Raw genomic sequence first — 23,418 nt, forward strand, 5'->3', positions numbered from 1 at the left:
CATGCACCACCACATTCGCAGTTGACACTTTGCCATTTTTTCAGAGAGGTGACACTTTGTCGTTTTTTCGAAAGTTGACACTTAGTCGTTTTTTCGAAAGTTGACAGTCACTTTTTCGCCACAGTGACACCTCCAGCGCGTGCCACGGCGCTTTTCAGGTCTTCTATCCGACCTTGTGCTGTCGAGGACGGCGTGTCTGACGCCGTTGGGAGACCAGCACCATCTCCTCCATACTCGTAAAGGAGGTGCTTTGGAAAACGGGGGGAAAGTCGATGAGTACACTGACTAGTGGGACCATTTCATTGTACTCTGGCGCACCTGAAGACCAAAAAAGGTACTGCATCTTAGCCCGGGTACCTCACCCCCTGGTACCTCGAGGAGAACTTAGAAAAATTTCGACAAATTTTTGGTGAGCTCCAGGGAGAGAGGCTGATTTTTCGCTTTTTGAGGCCGACCGCCGAACCGGCGCGGGGCGGACTCACAAGCCCCGCAGAGCCGTGGGCACTTAGTCGTTTTTTCAGAGAGGCGACACTTAGTCGTTTTTTCAGAGGCGACACTTAGTCGTTTTTTCGAAAGTTGACACTTAGCCGTTTTTTCGAAAGTCGACACTTAGCCGTTTTTTTGAAAGTTGACACTTAGTCGTTTTTTCGAAAGTTGACACTTAGTCGTTTTTTCGCCACAATTGGCTCTGAGCTCCAGGGGGAGAGGCTGGTTTTGCCTTATTTCAGGCCGGCTGGGGAACCGGCGCGCAGCAGACACCTTCGCGCGCAAGTGCCGTGGGCACTTAGAAAATATTCGCCAAGTTGGCTCTGAGCTCCAGGCGGAGAGGCTGGTTTTGCCTTATTTCAAGCCGGCTGGGGAACCGGCGCGGGTCGGATGCACGAGCCCGCAGAGCCGTGGGCACTTTGCCGTTTTTTCAGAGAGGCGACACTTAGTCGTTTTTTCAGAGAGGCGACACTTAGTCGTTTTTTCAGAGAGGCGACACTTAGCCGTTTTTTCAGAGAGGCGACACTTAGCCGTTTTTTCGAAAGTCGACACTTAGCCGTTTTTTGGAAAGTTGACACTTAGTCGTTTTTTGGAAAGTTGACACTTAGTCGTTTTTTCGCCACAATTGGCTCTGAGCTCCAGGGGGAGAGGCTGGTTTTGCCTTATTTCAGGCCGGCTGGGGAACCGGCGCGCAGCAGACACCTTCGCGCGCAAGTGCCGTGGGCACTTAGAAAATATTCGCCAAGTTGGCTCTGAGCTCCAGGCGGAGAGGCTGGTTTTGCCTTATTTCAAGCCGGCTGGGGAACCGGCGCGGGTCGGATGCACGAGCCCGCAGAGCCGTGGGCACTTTGCCGTTTTTTCAGAGAGGCGACACTTAGTCGTTTTTTCAGAGAGGCGACACTTAGTCGTTTTTTCAGAGAGGCGACACTTAGTCGTTTTTTCAGAGAGGCGACACTTAGCCGTTTTTTCGAAAGTTGACACTTAGCCGTTTTTTCGAAAGTCGACACAGCCGTTTTTTCGAAAGTTGACACTTAGCCGTTTTTTCGAAAGTTGACACTTAGTCGTTTTTTCGAAAGTTGACACTTAGTCGTTTTTTCGCCGATTTTGCTGGGACCTCCAGGCGAGGACCGGCGTTTTTTGTCTTCCGGGTTCGACCCGGGAACCAGCGCCGAGCGGACACATTCGCTCGCAAGTGCCGTTGGCACTTAGAACATTTTTCGTTTGTCATGAGCTCCGGGCGAGGACCGGCGTTTTTCGTCTTCCGGGTTCGACCCGGGAACCAGCGCCGAGCGGACACATTCGCTCGCAAGTGCCGTTGGCACTTAGAACATTTTTCGTTTGTCATGAGCTCCGGGCGGAGACCGGCATTTTTCGTCATTCGAGGCCGACGGGGGAACCAGCCGGAGCGGACACGTTTGCTCGGAAGAGCCGTTGGCACTTAGAAAAAATTCCGTGTCTCGTGAGCTCCAGGGGGGACAGGCTGGTTTTATTCATCCGTAGCCGACATGGGAACCAGCGCGGAGCGGATTGGTGTTGCGCTGGCATATACCTCATCTCTCTCAGGGGTCCCCCCCTTATACGTGCTGATTGTGTTTTGGAAAACGGGGGGTAACTGGATGAGTACACTGACTAGTGGGACCAGTACACTGGCGAGTGGGACCAGTACACTGACTAGTGGGACCAACACACTATGAGCGCCTGGTACCTAAAATGGAAGTATAGAGGCCGACTTTCGGGCAAGATCACGCCGGGTTAGGCTTCCAGGGCCTCGGCGAAGCAATTTTACCGGGCCGCCCGGTTCTTTTTTGAACCAGCCCGGTTCTTTTTTGAACCAGCCCGGTTCTTTTTACACTTCCAGCTGGAGCTCAGCAGCGGCTTTTTGCGCAAGATCACGCCGGGTTAGGCTTCCAGGACCTCGGCTAAGCTATTTTACCAGGTCGCCCGGTTCTTTTTTTTATCCAGCCTGGTTCTTTTTACACTTCCAGCTGGAGCTCGGGAGCGGCTTTTTGCACAAGATCACGCCGTGTTAGGCTTCCAGGACCTCGGCTAAGCAATTTTAACGGGTCGCCCGGTTCTTTTTTGATCCAGCCCGGTTCTTTTTTTTATCCAGCCTGGTTCTTTTTACACTTCCAGCTGGAGCTCGGGAGCGGCTTTTTGCACAAGAACACGCCGTGTTAGGCTTCCAGGACCTCGGCTAAGCAATTTTAACGGGTCGCCCGGTTCTTTTTTTTATCCAGCCCGGTTCTTTTTTTATCCAGCCCGGTTCTTTTTACACTTCCAGCTGGAGCTCGGGAGCGGCTTTTTGCACAAGAACACGCCGTGTTAGGCTTCCAGGACCTCGGCTAAGCAATTTTAACGGGTCGCCCGGTTCTTTTTTGATCCAGCCCGGTTCTTTTTTTATCCAGCCTGGTTCTTTTTACACTTCCAGCTGGAGCTCGGGAGCGGCTTTTTGCACAAGATCACGCCGTGTTAGGCTTCCAGGACCTCGGCTAAGCAATTTTAACGGGTCGCCCGGTTCTTTTTTGATCCAGCCCGGTTCTTTTTTTTATCCAGCCTGGTTCTTTTTACACTTCCAGCTGGAGCTCGGGAGCGGCTTTTTGCACAAGATCACGCCGTGTTAGGCTTCCAGGACCTCGGCTAAGCAATTTTAACGGGTCGCCCGGTTCTTTTTTGATCCAGCCCGGTTCTTTTTTTTATCCAGCCTGGTTCTTTTTACACTTCCAGCTGGAGCTCGGGAGCGGCTTTTTGCACAAGATCACGCCGTGTTAGGCTTCCAGGACCTCGGCTAAGCAATTTTAACGGGTCGCCCGGTTCTTTTTTGATCCAGCCCGGTTCTTTTTTTATCCAGCCCGGTTCTTTTTACACTTCCAGCTGGAGCTCGGGAGCGGCTTTTTGCACAAGATCACGCCGTGTTAGGCTTCCAGGACCTCGGCTAAGCAATTTTAACGGGTCGCCCGGTTCTTTTTTGATCCAGCCCGGTTCTTTTTTTTATCCAGCCCGGTTCTTTTTACACTTCCAGCTGGAGCTCGGGAGCGGCTTTTTGCACAAGATCACGCCGTGTTAGGCTTCCAGGACCTCGGCTAAGCAATTTTAACGGGTCGCCCAGTTCTTTTTTGATCCAGCCCGGTTCTTTTTTTTATCCAGCCTGGTTCTTTTTACACTTCCAGCTGGAGCTCGGGAGCGGCTTTTTGCACAAGAACACGCCGTGTTAGGCTTCCAGGACCTCGGCTAAGCAATTTTAACGGGTCGCCCGGTTCTTTTTTTTATCCAGCCCGGTTCTTTTTTTATCCAGCCCGGTTCTTTTTACACTTCCAGCTGGAGCTCGGGAGCGGCTTTTTGCACAAGATCACGCCGGGTTAGGCTTCCAGGACCTCGGCTAAGCAATTTTAACGGGTCGCCCGGTTCTTTTTTGATCCAGCCCGGTTCTTTTTTTATCCAGCCCGGTTCTTTTTACACTTCCAGCTGGAGCTCAGCAGCGGCTTTTTGCACAAGATCACGCCGGGTTAGGCTTCCAGGACCTCGGCTAAGCACTTCTAACGGGCCCTGGTCCACCCCTGCCAGCGCATTTCAAAACTTGGCATTAATTTCGACCTAAGAGACGAAGTCTGATTTTTTTCTACCACTTGGGCGGCCTTTTTGCACCCAGAACACCCGCACCGGCACCATAAATTCGAAGGGTGCCGAGTGCGTCGGCGCAGATTCTGCGACGGAGTGACACTTCCCTCTTGTGGACATTCGGCGGTAGGTGAAATGCGCACTCGGTCTTCTCTTTTCTTTTCCTTCCAGTGAAACTTTGGCAACATTCTGCGAGCTGCTGGCTTCCAGAACCTCGGCCAAGCAGGTGGAGGATTTTTTTCCACTTCCAGCTGGAGGTGAGGAGGGACTTTTTGGGCAAGATCACGCCGACTTAGCAAGCAAGGTGGAAGTGCCAGCATGCTCCGTGGCTGGAAGTGTGGATGTGCCAGCACCCTCCCTGCCTATGGAAGTGTGGAGCTCCAGCACCCTCCCTGCCTATGGAAGTGTGGAGCTCCAGCACCCTCCCTGCCTATGGAAGTGTGGAGCTCCAGCACCCTCCCTGCCTATGGAAGTGTGGAGCTCCAGCACCCTCCCTGCCTATGGAAGTGTGGAGCTCCAGCACCCTCCCTGCCTATGGAAGTGTGGAGCTCCAGCACCCTCCCTGCCTATGGAAGTGTGGAGCTCCAGCACCCTCCCTGCCTATGGAAGTGTGGAGCTCCAGCACCCTCCCTGCCTATGGAAGTGTGGAGCTCCAGCACCCTCCCTGCCTATGGAAGTGTGGAGCTCCAGCACCCTCCCTGCCTATGGAAGTGTGGAGCTCCAGCACCCTCCCTGCCTATGGAAGTGTGGAGCTCCAGCACCCTCCCTGCCTATGGAAGTGTGGAGCTCCAGCACCCTCCCTGCCTATGGAAGTGTGGAGCTCCAGCACCCTCCCTGCCTATGGAAGTGTGGAGCTCCAGCACCCTCCCTGCCTATGGAAGTGTGGAGCTCCAGCACCCTCCCTGCCTATGGAAGTGTGGAGCTCCAGCACCCTCCCTGCCTATGGAAGTGTGGAGCTCCAGCACCCTCCCTGCCTATGGAAGTGTGGAGCTCCAGCACCCTCCCTGCCTATGGAAGTGTGGAGCTCCAGCACCCTCCCTGCCTATGGAAGTGTGGAGCTCCAGCACCCTCCCTGCCTATGGAAGTGTGGAGCTCCAGCACCCTCCCTGCCTATGGAAGTGTGGAGCTCCAGCACCCTCCCTGCCTATGGAAGTGTGGAGCTCCAGCACCCTCCCTGCCTATGGAAGTGTGGAGCTCCAGCACCCTCCCTGCCTATGGAAGTGTGGAGCTCCAGCACCCTCCCTGCCTATGGAAGTGTGGAGCTCCAGCACCCTCCCTGCCTATGGAAGTGTGGAGCTCCAGCACCCTCCCTGCCTATGGAAGTGTGGAGCTCCAGCACCCTCCCTGCCTATGGAAGTGTGGAGCTCCAGCACCCTCCCTGCCTATGGAAGTGTGGAGCTCCAGCACCCTCCCTGCCTATGGAAGTGTGGAGCTCCAGCACCCTCCCTGCCTATGGAAGTGTGGAGCTCCAGCACCCTCCCTGCCTATGGAAGTGTGGAGCTCCAGCACCCTCCCTGCCTATGGAAGTGTGGAGCTCCAGCACCCTCCCTGCCTATGGAAGTGTGGAGCTCCAGCACCCTCCCTGCCTATGGAAGTGTGGAGCTCCAGCACCCTCCCTGCCTATGGAAGTGTGGAGCTCCAGCACCCTCCCTGCCTATGGAAGTGTGGAGCTCCAGCACCCTCCCTGCCTATGGAAGTGTGGAGCTCCAGCACCCTCCCTGCCTATGGAAGTGTGGAGCTCCAGCACCCTCCCTGCCTATGGAAGTGTGGAGCTCCAGCACCCTCCCTGCCTATGGAAGTGTGGAGCTCCAGCACCCTCCCTGCCTATGGAAGTGTGGAGCTCCAGCACCCTCCCTGCCTATGGAAGTGTGGAGCTCCAGCACCCTCCCTGCCTATGGAAGTGTGGAGCTCCAGCACCCTCCCTGCCTATGGAAGTGTGGAGCTCCAGCACCCTCCCTGCCTATGGAAGTGTGGAGCTCCAGCACCCTCCCTGCCTATGGAAGTGTGGAGCTCCAGCACCCTCCCTGCCTATGGAAGTGTGGAGCTCCAGCACCCTCCCTGCCTATGGAAGTGTGGAGCTCCAGCACCCTCCCTGCCTATGGAAGTGTGGAGCTCCAGCACCCTCCCTGCCTATGGAAGTGTGGAGCTCCAGCACCCTCCCTGCCTATGGAAGTGTGGAGCTCCAGCACCCTCCCTGCCTATGGAAGTGTGGAGCTCCAGCACCCTCCGTGCCTATGGAAGTGTGGAGCTCCAGCACCCTCCGTGCCTATGGAAGTGTGGAACTCCAGCACCCTCCGTGCCTAGGGAAGTGTGGAGCTCCAGCACCCTCCGTGCCTATGGAAGAGCCACCTCCGCGGGCATGCTGCTCAACCACGCCGGCCCAGAGTTCCAGCCGCTCGGCTACACTCTCTCACAAGCCCCGCCTGGAGCTCCCCAGCCCGCCCCTGGTACCTCAACTACCGAGGCCAGCCGCTCGACCAGGCCGGCCCAGAGTTCCAGCCGCTCGGCTTCACTCTCTCACAAGCCCCGCCTGGAGCTCCCCAGCCCGCCCCTGGTACCTCAACTACCGAGGCCAGCCGCTCGACCACGCCGGCGCAGAGTTCCAGCCGCTCGGATAAGCTCTGCCACTCTCCCGCTAAGCAGCCACCGGTAACGGGGAAATGTCGCCGCCTTGTGGACACGCCCTTGTAAATGAATGGGCTTTCGCACTTAGTGCAATTTTCGCCAGCTCCGTGGCTGCAAGTATGGAGCTATGGAGCCACCAGCCAGGCTGGAGCTCTGGAGCTATGGAAGTATGGAGCTATGGATCTATGGAAGTATGGAGTTATGGAGCTCTGGAGCTATGGAGCTATGGAGCTATGGAGCTATGGAAGTCTGGAGCTATGGAAGTATGGAGCTATGGAGCTATGGAAGTATGGAGCTCTGGAGCTATGGAGCTATGGAGCCACCAGCCAGCACCCTCCGTGGCTCAACCACGCCGGCCCAGAGTTCCAGCCGCTCGGCTTCACTCTCTCACAAGCCCCGCCTGGAGCTCCCCAGCCCGCCCCTGGTACCTCAACTACCGAGGCCAGCCGCTCGACCAGGCCGGCCGAGAGTTCCAGCCGCTCGGCTTCACTCTCTCACAAGACCCGCCTGGAGCTCCCTGCCCCACCCCTGGTACCTCAACTACCGAGGCCAGCCGCTCGACCACGCCGGCGCAGAGTTCCAGCCGCTCGGATGAGCTCTGCCACTCTCCCGCCGCGCAGCCACCGGTAACGGGGAAATGTCGCCGCCTTGTGGACACGCCGTTGTAAATGAATGGGCTTTCGCACTTAGTGCAATTTTCGCCAACTCTCTGACTTAGAGCTATGGAAGTATGGAGCTATGGAGCCACCAGCCACCCAGGCTGGAGCTATGGAGCTCTGGAGGTATGGAGCTCTGGTGCTATGGAAGTATGGAGCTCTGGTGCCATGGAAGTATGGAGCTATGGAGCTATGGAAGTATGGAGCTATGGAGCTATGGAGCTCTGGAGCTATGGAGCCCTGGAGCTATGGAGCCCTGGTGCTATGGAGCTATGGAGCTCTGGAGGTATGGAGCTATGGAGCCCTGGAGCTCTGGAAGTATGGAGCTATGGTGCTATGGAGCTCTGAAGCCATGGAGCTCTGGTGCTATGGAGCTCTGGAGCTCTGGAGGTATGGAGCTCTGGAGGTATGGAGCTCTGGAGGTATGGAGCTATGGAGCCCTGGAGCTCTGGAGGTATGGAGCTATGGTGCTATGGAGCTCTGAAGCCATGGAGCTATGGAGCTCTGGAGGTATGGAGCTATGGAGGTATGGAGCTCTGGTGCTATGGAGCTATGGAGCTCTGGTGCTATGGAGCTCTGGAGCTCTGGAGGTATGGAGCTCTGGAGGTATGGAGCTCTGGTGCTATGGAGCTATGGAGCTCTGGTGCTATGGAGCTATGGAGCTATGGAAGTATGGAGCTATGGAGCTCTGGAAGTATGGAGCTATGGAGCTCTGGAGGTATGGAGCTATGGAGCCCTGGAGCCCTGGAGCTATGGAGCCCTGGAGCTATGGAGCCCTGGAGCCCTGGAGCCCTGGAGCTATGGAGCCCTGGAGCTATGGAGCTATGGAGCTCTGGTGCTATGGAGCTATGGAGCTCTGGTGCTATGGAGCTATGGAGCTCTGGTGCTATGGAGCTATGGAGCTCTGGTGCTATGGAGCTATGGAGCTCTGGTGCTATGGAGCTATGGAGCTGGTGCTATGGAGCTATGGAGCTCTGGTGCTATGGAGCTATGGAGCTATGGAGCCACCAGCCAGCACCCTCCGTGGCTGGATCAATGGAAGTGTTTTAGGTACCAGGCAGCCAAAGGGCCGGGGCCTCACGCTCGACCACGCCGGCGCAGAGTTCCAGCCGCTCGGATGAGCTCTGTCACTCACCCGCCGCGCAGCCACCGGTAACGGGGAAATGTCGCCGCCTGGCGGACACGCCGTTGTAAATGAATGGGCTTTCGCACTTAGTGCAATTTTAGCCAACTCTCTGACTGGAGCTATGGAAGTATGGAGCTATGGAGCCACCAGCCACCCAGGCTGGAGCTATGGAGCTCTGGAGGTATGGAGCTCTGGTGCTATGGAAGTATGGAGCTATGGAGCTATGGAGCTCTGGTGCTATGGAGCTATGGAGCTCTGGTGCTATGGAGCTATGGAGCTCTGGTGCTATGGAGCTATGGAGCTCTGGTGCTATGGAGCTATGGAGCTCTGGTGCTATGGAGCTATGGAGCTCTGGTGCTATGGAGCTATGGAGCTCTGGTGCTATGAAGCTATGGAGCTCTGGTGCTATGGAGCTATGGAGCTCTGGTGCTATGGAGCTATGGAGCTCTGGTGCTATGGAGCTATGGAGCTCTGGTGCTATGGAGCTATGGAGCTCTGGTGCTATGGAGCTATGGAGCTCTGGTGCTATGGAGCTATGGAGCTCTGGTGCTATGGAGCTATGGAGGTATGGAGCCACCAGCCAGCACCCTCCGTGGCTGGATCAATGGAAGTGTTTTAGGTACCAGGCAGCCAAAGGGCCGGGGCCTCACGCTCGACCACGCCGGCGCAGAGTTCCAGCCGCTCGGATGAGCTCTGTCACTCACCCGCCGCGCAGCCACCGGTAACGGGGAAATGTCGCCGCCTGGCGGACACGCCGTTGTAAATGAATGGGCTTTCGCACTTAGTGCAATTTTAGCCAACTCTCTGACTGGAGCTATGGAAGTATGGAGCTATGGAGCCACCAGCCACCCAGGCTGGAGCTATGGAGCTCTGGAGGTATGGAGCTCTGGTGCTATGGAAGTATGGAGCTCTGGTGCCATGGAAGTATGGAGCTATGGAGCTATGGAGCTCTGGAAGTATGGAGCTATGGAGCTCTGGAGGTATGGAGCTATGGAGCCCTGGAGCCCTGGAGCTATGGAGCTCTGGTGCTATGGAGCTCTGGTGCTATGGAGCTCTGGTGCTATGGAGCTATGGAGCTCTGGTGCTATGGAGCTATGGAGCTCTGGTGCTATGGAGCTATGGAGCTCTGGTGCTATGGAGCTCTGGTGCTATGGAGCTATGGAGCTCTGGTGCTATGGAGCTCTGGAGCTCTGGAGGTATGGAGCTATGGAGGTATGGAGCCACCAGCCAGCACCCTCCGTGGCTGGATCAATGGAAGTGTTTTAGGTACCAGGCAGCCAAAGGGCCGAGGCCTCACGCTCGACCACGCCGGCGCAGAGTTCCAGCCGCTCGGATAAGCTCTGTCACTCACCCGCCGCGCAGCCACCGGTAACGGGGAAATGTCGCCGCCTGGCGGACACGCCGTTGTAAATGAATGGGCTTTCGCACTTAGTGCAATTTTAGCCAACTCCGTGGCTGCAAGTATGGAAGTATGGAGCTATGGAGCCACCAGCCAGCACCCTCCGCGGCTGGAGCTATGGAAGTATGGAGCTATGGAGCTATGGAAGTATGGAGCTATGGAAGTCTGGAGCTATGGAGCTCTGGGGCTATGGAAGTATGGAGCTCCGGGGCTATGGAAGTATGGAGCTATGGAAGTCTGGAGCTATGGAGCTCTGGGGCTATGGAAGTATGGAGCTCCGGGGCTATGGAAGTATGGAGCTATGGAGCTCCGGGGCTATGGAGCTATGGAGCTATGGAGCTCTGGGGCTATGGAGCTCTGGAGGTATGGAGCTCTGGAGGTATGGAGCTATGGAGCCCTGGAGCTCTGGAGGTATGGAGCTATGGTGCTATGGAGCTCTGGAGGTATGGAGCTATGGTGCTATGGAGCTCTGGAGGTATGGAGCTATGGTGCTATGGAGCTCTGAAGCCATGGAGCTATGGAAGTATGGAGCTCTGGAGCTCTGGAGGTATGGAGCTATGGAGGTATGGAGCCACCAGCCAGCACCCTCCATGGCTGGATCAATGGAAGTGTTTTAGGTACCAGGCAGCCAAAGGGCCGAGGCCTCACGCTCGACCACGCCGGCGCAGAGTTCCAGCCGCTCGGATAAGCTCTGTCACTCACCCGCCGCGCAGCCACCGGTAACGGGGAAATGTCGCCGCCTTGTGGACACGCCGTTGTAAATGAATGGGCTTTCGCACTTAGTGCAATTTTCGCCAACTCTGTGACTTAGAGCTATGAAAGTATGGAGCTATGGAGCCACCAGCCACCCAGGCTGGAGCTATGGAGCTCTGGAGGTATGGAGCTCTGGTGCTATGGAAGTATGGAGCTCTGGTGCTATGGAAGTATGGAGCTATGGAGCTATGGAAGTATGGAGCTATGGAGCTCTGGAAGTATGGAGCTATGGAGCTCTGGAGGTATGGAGCTATGGAGCCCTGGAGCTATGGAGCCCTGGAGCTATGGAAGTATGGAGCTCTGGAGCTCTGGTGCTATGGAGCTATGGAGCTCTGGTGCTATGGAGCTATGGAGCTCTGGTGCTATGGAGCTATGGAGCTCTGGTGCTATGGAGCTATGGAGCTCTGGTGCTATGGAGCTATGGAGCTCTGGTGCTATGGAGCTATGGAGCTCTGGAGGTATGGAGCTCTGGAGGTTTGGAGCTATGGAGCCCTGGAGCTCTGGAGGTATGGAGCTATGGTGCTATGGAGCTCTGAAGCCATGGAGCTATGGAAGTATGGAGCTCTGGAGGTATGGAGCTATGGAGGTATGGAGCCACCAGCCAGCACCCTCCGTGGCTGGATCAATGGAAGTGTTTTAGGTACCAGGCAGCCAAAGGGCCGAGGCCTCACGCTCGACCACGCCGGCGCAGAGTTCCAGCCGCTCGGATAAGCTCTGTCACTCACCCGCCGCGCAGCCACCGGTAACGGGGAAATGTCGCCGCCTGGCGGACACGCCGTTGTAAATGAATGGGCTTTCGCACTTAGTGCAATTTTAGCCAACTCCGTGGCTGCAAGTATGGAAGTATGGAGCTATGGAGCCACCAGCCAGCACCCTCCGCGGCTGGAGCTATGGAAGTATGGAGCTATGGAGCTATGGAAGTATGGAGCTATGGAAGTCTGGAGCTATGGAGCTCTGGGGCTATGGAAGTATGGAGCTCTGGGGCTATGGAAGTATGGAGCTCTGGGGCTATGGAAGTATGGAGCTCTGGGGCTATGGAAGTATGGAGCTCTGGGGCTATGGAAGTATGGAGCTATGGAGCTCTGGAGCTATGGAGCTATGGAAGTATGGAGCTATGGAGCTCCGGGGCTATGGAGCTCCGGGGCTATGGAGCTATGGAGCTCTTGGGCTATGGAGCCCTGGAGCTATGGAGCTCTGGAGGTATGGAGCTCTGGAGGTATGGAGCTATGGAGCCCTGGAGCTCTGGAGGTATGGAGCTATGGTGCTATGGAGCTCTGAAGCCATGGAGCTATGGAAGTATGGAGCTCTGGAGCTCTGGAGGTATGGAGCTATGGAGGTATGGAGCCACCAGCCAGCACCCTCCGTGGCTGGATCAATGGAAGTGTTTTAGGTACCAGGCAGCCAAAGGGCCGAGGCCTCACGCTCGACCACGCCGGCGCAGAGTTCCAGCCGCTCGGATAAGCTCTGTCACTCACCCGCCGCGCAGCCACCGGTAACGGGGAAATGTCGCCGCCTGGCGGACACGCCGTTGTAAATGAATGGGCTTTCGCACTTAGTGCAATTTTAGCCAACTCCGTGGCTGCAAGTATGGAAGTATGGAGCTATGGAGCCACCAGCCAGCACCCTCCGCGGCTGGAGCTATGGAAGTATGGAGCTATGGAGCTATGGAGCTATGGAAGTATGGAGCTATGGAAGTCTGGAGCTCTGGGGCTATGGAAGTATGGAGCTATGGAGCTCTGGGGCTATGGAGCTATGGAGCTCCGGGGCTATGGAGCTCCGGGGCTTTGGAGCTATGGAGCTCCGGGGCTATGGAGCTCCGGGGCTATGGAGCTATGGAGCTCCGGGGCTATGGAGCTCCGGGGCTATGGAGCTATGGAACTATGGATCTCTGGAGCTCTGGAGCTATGGAAGTATGGATGATCCAGCACCCTCCGTGGCTGACCGCTGGTGCTCGGGGCCGGTGAACTCGGCACCCACCTCCGGCGGGTGCCTCGGTGAGCCCGCCGCGGAGGAAAATTTTAGGTACCAGGAGTGGATTTTTTTTGCTCCGGCGGGTAGGGGCTGATGCCCGGTTTGGTGTCCGGGGATGCTGCCTCATCCCTGGACGCGTCCTTTACGCACGCCCGCCGTCATTCTACAGAGACTAAGTTCCACCCTGGGGAGGCTGCCTCCTCCCCTCCGCGGCCCGGGGATGCTGCCTCATCCCCGGACGCGCCCTTTACGCACGCCCGCCGTCATTCTACAGAGACTAAGTTCCGCCCCGGGGAGGCTGCCTCCTCCCCTCCGCGGCCCGGGGATGCTGCCTCATCCCCGGGCGCGCCCTTTACGCACGCCCGCCGTCATTCTACGGAGACTAAGTTCCGCCCCGGGGAGGCTGCCTCCTCCCCTCCGCGGCCCGGGGATGCTGCCTCATCCCCGGACGCGCCCTTTACGCACGCCCGCCGTCATTCTACGGAGACTAAGTTCCGCCCCGGGGAGGCTGCCTCCTCCCCTCCGCGGCCCAGGGATGCTGCCTCATCCCCGGGCGCGCCCGCTGTCTTCCGCCGCGGCGTAATTTCTTCAAAGTCCGATGACGCCCCTGGTAGCGGCCCACCCCGGAGGGGGGATGCCGACCGGCCCCCGGAGGTGACACCGGCCGACAAAAGGTTGGATCGAGGGCTGACTCTCAATAGATCGCAGCGATGTAGCTGCTCTGCTACTTACGAGACCCTGACCCAGAATCAGGTCGTATGCAAGTCATTTAGACCTGATAGGCTGCCTCCCTGTCGGAGGTGATAGGGCAGACATTCGAATGAGACGTCGCCGCCGCGGAGGGCCGGCGATCGGCTGGAAGTTATCGAGGATCACCAAGGGAGGCCGGGCCGGACGCGCGGAGGGCCGCGGCGCGGCGCGTGAACGCCGGCGCGACCCCTGGGCCCGCGCGCCCGGGCACCGCGTGGGTTTTGGGTCTGATAAATGCGCGCGTCCCCGGAGGTCGGCGCCCGTTTGCATGTATTAGCTCTAGAATTGCCACAGTTATCCAAGTAACTGAGGAGCGATCAAAGGAACCATAACTGATTTAATGAGCCATTCGCAGTTTCGCTGTACGGGCCGTGTGCACTTAGACTTGCATGGCTTAATCTTTGAGACAAGCATATGCTACTGGCAGGATCAACCAGGTAGGAGAGAGGGTGGCTGGGTAGCGCCTCTCGCTCGCCGGCCCGCCGGAGCGGGGGCTCGCGCGACTGTTTTCCGGACGCCGGCCGCGGTTCGCGGGGGCTCTAGGTGGTCTGAGGCTGCCGCGGGGTGAGATGGATCGGGCTGGACCCGGCGCAGCCGAAGCCGAGGACGCGGAACCTCGAACGCGACCCTCGCGGACCCCTAAACGAGAGGAGCTGCGCCCAGCCTCGTAAGACGCCTCTTCTCCGGTGCGAGCGCCCCGACGCCGCTGGCCGCCGCCGCCGCCTTGCCGCTATCCCGCCGCGCGTTTGGGGCCGGAGGGCGACCCGTAGGACGGCCCGCCGACTACACGACCGTTTGGCAGAGCGAGTGCAAGGTTAGGCGAGCTGGGCGGTAACTCGGGTTAGTCTGGGGAGACTGGCGGTGGACAGGGGGGCGCGAATCCGGCCGGGCGGCCCCATCGATTAAGCATTGGTAGGGGGCCGAGGATGAGCCGTGCGAAGTGGCCTCGGAGGCGGTCCGTGGGGGACGGGCGTCGGCCCTCCGGCCCGAGCAGAGAACGTTCGGTCACCCAGGCGGGAATCTGCGCCCCGGCCCGAGTCGGACTCGGTCGGTGCGGCCCGCTGAGGCCCTCAACTATTCCCGTACGCGGGGGTCGGGAGCTGCGGCGCTGCGCCGGCGACTTACCCGCGCGAGGCACGCACTGCGTGCGGCCAGGATGCGGAGTTGGATCGGCGCTGGTTGGGAACCCTCGGGGAACGAAGGCGGACGGTGGCCAGCCGGCGCCGACGAACCCGTCGGGGAGGGGGCTGGTGGCAGGCGCGATCGGCACTATTGCTGACTGCCGGGAGGGAAGCTGCGCCCCGGCCGAGTCAGACTCAGCCGTTGCGGCCCCCCCGAGCCCGCAGCGCGTAGCGCGGAAGCCATACGCCCCCCCGATGCGGAGCGACAGACGCCCCCGCGACCGCGGTTGGTCGGGAAGGCTTTTCGGATAGAGGTCGGACGGTGTGTGTGGACGGCTTCCCGTGGTGCCGCCGCTATCAAGCCGGAGGGTTTGAGAAACGTCATTCGCAGAAGGACCGGCGCGGCCGGCGGACGCTCGCACGCGCGGCGCCCGACACTCAGCCGCTCGCTCGGCCTCCGTGGATCGTGGCTAGGTGGGATGGATGCTTTTTCCGGGTCGTCTCGGTCTCGCCGCAGTACGGTCGCGCCGGGGCCTGCGGGGCGGCGCGGGGAGCGCCAACATTCGTAGTTGACACTTTGTTTCATTTTATCCGAGCGGGCGGGCGCCTCGAGAGGCGGACCGTCCGGGGCGACTCTCGGCCTTTGTTTAAGGAGCCGGCCGGGCATCACGCTCCTTCCTTGGATGGACAACATTCGTAGTTGACACTTTGTGTCATTTTATCCGAGCGGGCGGGCGCCGCGAGGCGGACCGTCCGGGGCGACTCTCGGCCTGTGTTTAAGGAGCCGGCCGGGCATCACGCTCCTTCCTTGGATGGACAACATTCGCAGTTGACACTTTGTGTCATTTTATCCGAGCAGACGGGCGCCGCGAAGCGGACCGTCCGGGGCGACTCTCGGCCTGTGTTTTCGGAGCCGGCCGGGCATCACGCTCCCTCCTTGGATGGACAACATTCGTAGTTGACACTTTGTGTCATTTTATCCGAGCAGACGGGCGCCGCGAGGCGGACCGTCCGGGGCGACTCTCAGCCTGTGTTTAAGGAGCCGGCCGGGCATCACGCTCCTTCCTTGGATGGACAACATTCGTAGTTGACACTTTGTGTCATTTTATCCGAGCGGGCGGGCGCCGCGAGGCGGACCGTCCGGGGCGACTCTCGGCCTGTGTTTAAGGAGCCGGCCGGGCATCACGCTCCTTCCTTGGATGGACAACATTCGCAGTTGACACTTTGTGTCATTTTGTTCGGCCTGTGTTTAAGGAGGCGGCCGTCCTCCACTCGGTCCGTGTTTAAGGAGCGACACTCGCGCTCCGGTTCGGCCTGTGTTTAAGGAGGCGGCCGTCCTCCCCTCGGTCTGTGTTAAGGGCGACACTCGGTCCGTGTTTAAGGAGCCGGCCCTGACGCTCCTCTTCGGCCTGTGTTTAAGGAGGCGGCCGTCCTCCCCTCGGTCTGTGTTAAGGGCGACACTCGGTCCGTGTTTAAGGAGCCGGCCCTGACGCTCCTCTTCGGCCTGTGTTTAAGGAGGCGGCCGTCCTCCACTTCCTTCCATGCACCACCACATTCGCAGTTGACACTTTGCCATTTTTTCAGAGAGGTGACACTTTGTCGTTTTTTCGAAAGTTGACACTTAGTCGTTTTTTCGAAAGTTGACAGTCACTTTTTCGCCACAGTGACACCTCCAGCGCGTGCCACGGCGCTTTTCAGGTCTTCTATCCGACCTTGTGCTGTCGAGGACGGCGTGTCTGACGCCGTTGGGAGACCAGCACCATCTCCTCCATACTCGTAAAGGAGGTGCTTTGGAAAACGGGGGGAAAGTCGATGAGTACACTGACTAGTGGGACCATTTCATTGTACTCTGGCGCACCTGAAGACCAAAAAAGGTACTGCATCTTAGCCCGGGTACCTCACCCCCTGGTACCTCGAGGAGAACTTAGAAAAATTTCGACAAATTTTTGGTGAGCTCCAGGGAGAGAGGCTGATTTTTCGCTTTTTGAGGCCGACCGCCGAACCGGCGCGGGGCGGACTCACAAGCCCCGCAGAGCCGTGGGCACTTAGTCGTTTTTTCAGAGAGGCGACACTTAGTCGTTTTTTCAGAGGCGACACTTAGTCGTTTTTTCGAAAGTTGACACTTAGCCGTTTTTTCGAAAGTCGACACTTAGCCGTTTTTTTGAAAGTTGACACTTAGTCGTTTTTTCGAAAGTTGACACTTAGTCGTTTTTTCGCCACAATTGGCTCTGAGCTCCAGGGGGAGAGGCTGGTTTTGCCTTATTTCAGGCCGGCTGGGGAACCGGCGCGCAGCAGACACCTTCGCGCGCAAGTGCCGTGGGCACTTAGAAAATATTCGCCAAGTTGGCTCTGAGCTCCAGGCGGAGAGGCTGGTTTTGCCTTATTTCAAGCCGGCTGGGGAACCGGCGCGGGTCGGATGCACGAGCCCGCAGAGCCGTGGGCACTTTGCCGTTTTTTCAGAGAGGCGACACTTAGTCGTTTTTTCAGAGAGGCGACACTTAGTCGTTTTTTCAGAGAGGCGACACTTAGCCGTTTTTTCAGAGAGGCGACACTTAGCCGTTTTTTCGAAAGTCGACACTTAGCCGTTTTTTGGAAAGTTGACACTTAGTCGTTTTTTGGAAAGTTGACACTTAGTCGTTTTTTCGCCACAATTGGCTCTGAGCTCCAGGGGGAGAGGCTGGTTTTGCCTTATTTCAGGCCGGCTGGGGAACCGGCGCGCAGCAGACACCTTCGCGCGCAAGTGCCGTGGGCACTTAGAAAATATTCGCCAAGTTGGCTCTGAGCTCCAGGCGGAGAGGCTGGTTTTGCCTTATTTCAAGCCGGCTGGGGAACCGGCGCGGGTCGGATGCACGAGCCCGCAGAGCCGTGGGCACTTTGCCGTTTTTTCAGAGAGGCGACACTTAGTCGTTTTTTCAGAGAGGCGACACTTAGTCGTTTTTTCAGAGAGGCGACACTTAGTCGTTTTTTCAGAGAGGCGACACTTAGCCGTTTTTTCGAAAGTTGACACTTAGCCGTTTTTTCGAAAGTCGACACAGCCGTTTTTTCGAAAGTTGACACTTAGCCGTTTTTTCGAAAGTTGACACTTAGTCGTTTTTTCGAAAGTTGACACTTAGTCGTTTTTTCGCCGATTTTGCTGGGACCTCCAGGCGAGGACCGGCGTTTTTTGTCTTCCGGGTTCGACCCGGGAACCAGCGCCGAGCGGACACATTCGCTCGCAAGTGCCGTTGGCACTTAGAAAATTTTTCGTTTGTCATGAGCTCCGGGCGAGGACCGGCGTTTTTCGTCTTCCGGGTTCGACCCGGGAACCAGCGCCGAGCGGACACATTCGCTCGCAAGTGCCGTTGGCACTTAGAACATTTTTCGTTTGTCATGAGCTCCGGGCGGAGACCGGCATTTTTCGTCATTCGAGGCCGACGGGGGAACCAGCCGGAGCGGACACGTTTGCTCGGAAGAGCCGTTGGCACTTAGAAAAAATTCCGTGTCTCGTGAGCTCCAGGGGGGACAGGCTGGTTTTATTCATCCGTAGCCGACATGGGAACCAGCGCGGAGCGGATTGGTGTTGCGCTGGCATATACCTCATCTCTCTCAGGAGTCCCCCCCTTATACGTGCCGATGGTGTTTTGGAAAACGGGGGGTAACTGGATGAGTACACTGACTAGGGGGACCAGTACACTATGAGCCCCTGGTACCTAAAATGGAAGTATAGAGGCCGACTTTCGGGCAAGATCACGCCGGGTTAGGCTTCCAGGACCTCGGCTAAGCAATTTTAACGGGTCGCCCGGTTCTTTTTTGAACCAGCCCGGTTCTTTTTTTTATCCAGCCCGGTTCTTTTTACACTTCCAGCTGGAGCTCGGGAGCGGCTTTTTGCAAAAGATCACGCCGTGTTAGGCTTCCAGGACCTCGGCTAAGCAATTTTAACGGGTCGCCCGGTTCTTTTTTTTTATCCAGCCCGGTTCTTTTTTTATCCAGCCCGGTTCTTTTTACACTTCCAGCTGGAGCTCGGGAGCGGCTTTTTGCACAAGATCACGCCGTGTTAGGCTTCCAGGACCTCGGCGAAGCAATTTTAACGGGTCGCCCGGTTCTTTTTTGATCCAGCCCGGTTCTTTTTTTTATCCAGCCCGGTTCTTTTTACACTTCCAGCTGGAGCTCGGGAGCGGCTTTTTGCACAAGATCACGCCGTGTTAGGCTTCCAGGACCTCGGCTAAGCAATTTTAACGGGTCGCCCGGTTCTTTTTTTATCCAGCCCGGTTCTTTTTTTATCCAGCCTGGTTCTTTTTACACTTCCAGCTGGAGCTCGGGAGCGGCTTTTTGCACAAGATCACGCCGTGTTAGGCTTCCAGGACCTCGGCTAAGCAATTTTAACGGGTCGCCCGGTTCTTTTTTGATCCAGCCCGGTTCTTTTTTTTATCCAGCCTGGTTCTTTTTACACTTCCAGCTGGAGCTCGGGAGCGGCTTTTTGCACAAGATCACGCCGTGTTAGGCTTCCAGGACCTCGGCTAAGCAATTTTAACGGGTCGCCCGGTTCTTTTTTTATCCAGCCCGGTTCTTTTTTTATCCAGCCTGGTTCTTTTTACACTTCCAGCTGGAGCTCGGGAGCGGCTTTTTGCACAAGATCACGCCGTGTTAGGCTTCCAGGACCTCGGCGAAGCAATTTTAACGGGTCGCCCGGTTCTTTTTTGATCCAGCCCGGTTCTTTTTTTTATCCAGCCCGGTTCTTTTTACACTTCCAGCTGGAGCTCGGGAGCGGCTTTTTGCACAAGATCACGCCGTGTTAGGCTTCCAGGACCTCGGCTAAGCAATTTTAACGGGTCGCCCGGTTCTTTTTTGATCCAGCCCGGTTCTTTTTTTTATCCAGCCTGGTTCTTTTTACACTTCCAGCTGGAGCTCGGGAGCGGCTTTTTGCACAAGAACACGCCGTGTTAGGCTTCCAGGACCTCGGCTAAGCAATTTTAACGGGTCGCCCGGTTCTTTTTTGATCCAGCCCGGTTCTTTTTTTTATCCAGCCTGGTTCTTTTTACACTTCCAGCTGGAGCTCGGGAGCGGCTTTTTGCACAAGATCACGCCGTGTTAGGCTTCCAGGACCTCGGCTAAGCAATTTTAACGGGTCGCCCGGTTCTTTTTTGATCCAGCCCGGTTCTTTTTTTTATCCAGCCTGGTTCTTTTTACACTTCCAGCTGGAGCTCGGGAGCGGCTTTTTGCACAAGAACACGCCGTGTTAGGCTTCCAGGACCTCGGCTAAGCAATTTTAACGGGTCGCCCGGTTCTTTTTTTTATCCAGCCCGGTTCTTTTTTTATCCAGCCCGGTTCTTTTTACACTTCCAGCTGGAGCTCGGGAGCGGCTTTTTGCACAAGATCACGCCGTGTTAGGCTTCCAGGACCTCGGCTAAGCAATTTTAACGGGTCGCCCGGTTCTTTTTTGATCCAGCCCGGTTCTTTTTTTTATCCAGCCTGGTTCTTTTTACACTTCCAGCTGGAGCTCGGGAGCGGCTTTTTGCACAAGAACACGCCGTGTTAGGCTTCCAGGACCTCGGCTAAGCAATTTTAACGGGTCGCCCGGTTCTTTTTTGATCCAGCCCGGTTCTTTTTTTTATCCAGCCTGGTTCTTTTTACACTTCCAGCTGGAGCTCGGGAGCGGCTTTTTGCACAAGAACACGCCGTGTTAGGCTTCCAGGACCTCGGCTAAGCAATTTTAACGGGTCGCCCGGTTCTTTTTTTTATCCAGCCCGGTTCTTTTTTTATCCAGCCCGGTTCTTTTTACACTTCCAGCTGGAGCTCGGGAGCGGCTTTTTGCACAAGAACACGCCGTGTTAGGCTTCCAGGACCTCGGCTAAGCAATTTTAACGGGTCGCCCGGTTCTTTTTTGATCCAGCCCAGTTCTTTTTTTATCCAGCCTGGTTCTTTTTACACTTCCAGCTGGAGCTCGGGAGCGGCTTTTTGCACAAGATCACGCCGTGTTAGGCTTCCAGGACCTCGGCTAAGCAATTTTAACGGGTCGCCCGGTTCTTTTTTGATCCAGCCCGGTTCTTTTTTTTATCCAGCCTGGTTCTTTTTACACTTCCAGCTGGAGCTCGGGAGCGGCTTTTTGCACAAGAACACGCCGTGTTAGGCTTCCAGGACCTCGGCTAAGCAATTTTAACGGGTCGCCCGGTTCTTTTTTTTATCCAGCCCGGTTCTTTTTTTATCCAGCCCGGTTCTTTTTACACTTCCAGCTGGAGCTCGGGAGCGGCTTTTTGCACAAGAACACGCCGTGTTAGGCTTCCAGGACCTCGGCTAAGCAATTTTAACGGGTCGCCCGGTTCTTTTTTGATCCAGCCCGGTTCTTTTTTTATCCAGCCTGGTTCTTTTTACACTTCCAGCTGGAGCTCGGGAGCGGCTTTTTGCACAAGATCACGCCGTGTTAGGCTTCCAGGACCTCGGCTAAGCAATTTTAACGGGTCGCCCGGTTCTTTTTTGATCCAGCCCGGTTCTTTTTTTTATCCAGCCTGGTTCTTTTTACACTTCCAGCTGGAGCTCGGGAGCGGCTTTTTGCACAAGATCACGCCGTGTTAGGCTTCCAGGACCTCGGCTAAGCAATTTTAACGGGTCGCCCGGTTCTTTTTTGATCCAGCCCGGTTCTTTTTTTTATCCAGCCTGGTTCTTTTTACACTTCCAGCTGGAGCTCGGGAGCGGCTTTTTGCACAAGATCACGCCGTGTTAGGCTTCCAGGACCTCGGCTAAGCAATTTTAACGGGTCGCCCGGTTCTTTTTTGATCCAGCCCGGTTCTTTTTTTTATCCAGCCTGGTTCTTTTTACACTTCCAGCTGGAGCTCGGGAGCGGCTTTTTGCACAAGAACACGCCGTGTTAGGCTTCCAGGACCTCAGCTAAGCAATTTTAACGGGTCGCCCGGTTCTTTTTTTTATCCAGCCCGGTTCTTTTTTTATCCAGCCCGGTTCTTTTTACACTTCCAGCTGGAGCTCGGGAGCGGCTTTTTGCACAAGAACACGCCGTGTTAGGCTTCCAGGACCTCGGCTAAGCAATTTTAACGGGTCGCCCGGTTCTTTTTTGATCCAGCCCGGTTCTTTTTTTATCCAGCCTGGTTCTTTTTACACTTCCAGCTGGAGCTCGGGAGCGGCTTTTTGCACAAGATCACGCCGTGTTAGGCTTCCAGGACCTCGGCTAAGCAATTTTAACGGGTCGCCTGGTTCTTTTTTGATCCAGCCCGGTTCTTTTTTTTATCCAGCCTGGTTCTTTTTACACTTCCAGCTGGAGCTCGGGAGCGGCTTTTTGCACAAGATCACGCCGTGTTAGGCTTCCAGGACCTCGGCTAAGCAATTTTAACGGGTCGCCCGGTTCTTTTTTGATCCAGCCCGGTTCTTTTTTTTATCCAGCCTGGTTCTTTTTACACTTCCAGCTGGAGCTCGGGAGCGGCTTTTTGCACAAGATCACGCCGTGTTAGGCTTCCAGGACCTCGGCTAAGCAATTTTAACGGGTCGCCCGGTTCTTTTTTGATCCAGCCCGGTTCTTTTTTTTATCCAGCCTGGTTCTTTTTACACTTCCAGCTGGAGCTCGGGAGCGGCTTTTTGCACAAGATCACGCCGTGTTAGGCTTCCAGGACCTCGGCTAAGCAATTTTAACGGGTCGCCCGGTTCTTTTTTGATCCAGCCCGGTTCTTTTTTTTTATCCAGCCTGGTTCTTTTTACACTTCCAGCTGGAGCTCGGGAGCGGCTTTTTGCACAAGATCACGCCGTGTTAGGCTTCCAGGACCTCGGCTAAGCAATTTTAACGGGTCGCCCGGTTCTTTTTTTGATCCAGCCCGGTTCTTTTTTTATCCAGCCCGGTTCTTTTTACACTTCCAGCTGGAGCTCGGGAGCGGCTTTTTGCACAAGATCACGCCGGGTTAGGCTTCCAGGAACTCGGCTAAGCACTTCTAACGGGTCGCCCGGTTCTTTTGTTTATCCAGCCCGGTTCTTTTTCCACTTCCAGCTGGAGCTCAGCAGCGGCTTTTTGCACAAGATCACGCCGGGTTAGGCTTCCAGGACCTCGGCTAAGCACTTCTAACGGGCCCTGGTCCACCCCTGCCAGCGCATTTCAAAACTTGGCATTAATTTCGACCTAAGAGACGAAGTCTGATTTTTTTCTACCACTTGGGCGGCCTTTTTGCACCCAGAACACCCGCACCGGCACCATAAATTCGAAGGGTGCCGAGTGCGTCGGCGCAGATTCTGCGACGGAGTGACACTTCCCTCTTGTGGACATTCGGCGGTAGGTGAAATGCGCACTCGGTCTTCTCTTTTCTTTTCCTTCCAGTGAAACTTTGGCAACATTCTGCGAGCTGCTGGCTTCCAGAACCTCGGCCAAGCAGGTGGAGGATTTTTTTCCACTTCCAGCTGGAGGTGAGGAGGGACTTTTTGGGCAAGATCACGCCGACTTAGCAAGCAAGGTGGAAGTGCCAGCATGCAGTGGCTGGAAGTGTGGATGTGGAGCTCCAGCACCCTCCGTGCCTATGGAAGTGTGGAGCTCCAGCACCCTCCGTGCCTATGGAAGTGTGGAGCTCCAGCACTCTCCCTGCCTATGGAAGTGTGGAGCTCCAGCACCCTCCCTGCCTATGGAAGTGTGGAGCTCCAGCACCCTCCCTGCCTATGGAAGTGTGGAGCTCCAGCACCCTCCCTGCCTATGGAAGTGTGGAGCTCCAGCACCCTCCCTGCCTATGGAAGTGTGGAGCTCCAGCACCCTCCCTGCCTATGGAAGTGTGGAGCTCCAGCACCCTCCCTGCCTATGGAAGTGTGGAGCTCCAGCACCCTCCGTGCCTATGGAAGTGTGGAGCTCCAGCACTCTCCCTGCCTATGGAAGTGTGGAGCTCCAGCACCCTCCCTGCCTATGGAAGTGTGGAGCTCCAGCACCCTCCCTGCCTATGGAAGTGTGGAGCTCCAGCACCC

This window comes from Syngnathus leptorhynchus, chromosome 4, assembly GCF_054491065.1.
Source record: "Syngnathus leptorhynchus isolate UIUO chromosome 4, UIUO_Slep, whole genome shotgun sequence".
NCBI classification, from domain to species: domain Eukaryota; kingdom Metazoa; phylum Chordata; class Actinopteri; order Syngnathiformes; family Syngnathidae; genus Syngnathus; species Syngnathus leptorhynchus.